Raw genomic sequence first — 2,500 nt, 5'->3', positions numbered from 1 at the left:
ACTTTTTTTTTTTCTTTTTTTTTTTTAAACGGAATTGGGTTACCTTACTGATATCATGAGTATAACGAGATATTTCTAATGTAGATAGTAAACGATCCTCCAGTCCTGTATGGTGAAACTGTGTAACGGAATGGGCTTTCAGCGAAGGATGAAGCACGGAATGAATGTCCATCCAGTCCTGTATTGTGAAACACCGAATAAATGTTAATCCAGTCCTGTATTGTGAAACTACGTAACGTAACGGGCTCTCAGCGAAGGATGAAGCACCAAATAAATGTCTACCCAGTCCTGTATTGTGGAACTGTGTAACGCAACGGCTCTCAGCGAAGGATGAAGCACCAAATAAATGTCTACCCAGTCCTGCTGTATTGTGGAACTGTGTAACGTAACGGCTCTCGGCGAAGGATGAAGCACCAAATAAATGTCTACCCAGTCCTGTATTGTGGAACTGTGTAACGTAACGGCTCTCAGCTAAGGAAGAAGCACCAAATAAATGTCTACCCAGTCCTGTATTGTGGAACTGTGTAACGTAACGGGCTCTCAGCTAAGGAAGAAGCACCAAATGAATGTCCGTCCGGTCCTGTATTGTGAAACTACGTAACGCAGTGGGTTCTCAGCGAAGGATGAAGCACCCAGTAAATATCTATCAAGTCCTGTATTGTGAAACCACGTAACGTAATGGGCTCTCAGCGAAGGCTGAAGCACCCAATACATGTCTATGCAGTCCTGTATTGCGAAACTACGTCAGGGAATGGGCTCTCAGGGAAGGATGAAGCACCAAATAAATGTCCATCCACATCTTTACGTAAACTGTATGCAGAGTGGGTGGGCACTTTCAAAATAAGTTTACAGTGTAGGAAAGTGATACAATGCATAGTTGGAGACTGACTGGGGAAAAAAAGGGGGTGGGTATGGTGGCTTTAATCCAGTGACAAGGTTTAAACGCATCGGACAGGCTTGAGCATACTGGTCTTTCTCAAACGCTGACGCGTTTTGGGGGCAACCTGTCTTTCAGCCCTCCAGTGTGCATCGTACCGAAACGGCGTTACTGCGTGTTAGGAAGTGACCTGATGTACACGATTACTTCTCAAGAGTTTTGTTCATTTATCTATGTATTCATTTATTTTCTTTCATGTTAACATCATTATTTCATTCAATGACAGTTTGTTGTATCTTATTCAGTTTCATTTCAATTCCATTCCATTTCAAAGGGACAGCACGACAGTTTTCAGCTTGTCATCAAGCAAATGCCTCTTCCATTCGTTCCCAGAAAATGGGGCGCGTGCCTGATTTACTGAACAGTAACGGGCCTTCTGATTGGCTCGCAAGCTGGCTGGCTACGGATCATCGGTGAATGGGAGAACGTGTGTCATGCACACCACGGCACCCTGATGCTGACAAATGACGACGCAGCATGGGAGTCACGTGTAAGGGAAGGCGTCTCCCCTTTCAGAGTATCCAGATGGACGGGCCCGAGAATGCGTGCTAATGGCGTAACCATTCAATTAGTCACGTTGTTCATGGCTGCCGGTGGAGAGGTCAATCTCTGTCTTCCCCTACCCCTACCCCCACCCCACCCCACCCCTCCACCCTTCCCCTTTCGTGTGTTTCTTTTTGGGTCTTTTTTTTTTCCTTTTGCTGGGGGCTTGACAGCAGCGATTCTGGTTCCCCGCTTTCTGTTTGTTCTTATCGTATTTTCTTACTCTCATGGCTTAGTTTGTGTGTGTGTGTGTGTGTGTGTGTGTGTGTGTGTGTGTGTGTGTGTGTGTGTGTGTGAAAGAAATATATATGCATGTATATTCAAGTGAAAACGTGACGGAATGTTTAGTGCCATGGGCTTACCCCGATTGTCTTTGAATGCAGTTATGAAAAAAAAAAAAAAAAAATCTTCTTCCTCATGTTTACGTTTTTGCCTGATCTTTCAGGCTGGGCAAGATTAGGTTCCATATGACAATGCAATGTTTCTAGCCATGAGCATCGTCCAGATCACAGAAAAAAAAAGAGAATCAGAAACAAAGAATCCATATGTGGTTATTTTCCTTATAAAAATTTTAATTTCTGAAGCAGTGGGTGGCCAAGGAAACAACATTTGCAGATGTGTGACTTGCAGAAGATCACATAAATGTTATTGATTCTGCACTTGTAGTAATACTAGTAGAAATAGTTGTTGCTGTTGTTTTTATAGTCGTGGTAGTAGTAGTAGCAGCAGCAGCAGCAGCACTAGTAGCAGTCGTTGTAATTTTGGTAGTAGTTGTTGTAGTGTGGTAGTAGCAGTAGAAGTCGTAGTAATATTAGTTATTGTTGCTGTTGGTGTTGTTTTTTGTAGTCGTGGTAGAAGCGGCAGTAGTAGTTGTTATTGTAGTAGTAGTAGTAGTTTCGGTTTTCAGTTTCAGTAGCTCAAGGAGGCGTCACTGCGTTCGGACAAATCCATATACGCTACGCCACATCTGCCAAGCAGATGCCTGACCAGCAGCGTAACCCAACGCGCTTAGTAGTAGTC

General features: G+C 43.7%; 1 protein-coding gene across 6 annotated transcripts in view; it reads right to left on the bottom strand.

Annotated features, from left to right (window-relative positions):
- Positions 1–2,500, bottom strand: part of LOC143281962 (acetylcholine receptor subunit alpha-like) — an 83,217-nt gene that overhangs the window by 35,468 nt on the left and 45,249 nt on the right. The gene's annotated exons all lie outside the window — the stretch shown is intronic.

This window comes from Babylonia areolata, chromosome 5, assembly GCF_041734735.1.
Source record: "Babylonia areolata isolate BAREFJ2019XMU chromosome 5, ASM4173473v1, whole genome shotgun sequence".
In the NCBI taxonomy this organism is placed as follows: Eukaryota; Metazoa; Mollusca; class Gastropoda; order Neogastropoda; family Buccinidae; genus Babylonia; species Babylonia areolata.
Note: the sequence above shows the minus strand (reverse complement) of the source record. Positions and strands in the feature narration are given on the sequence as shown.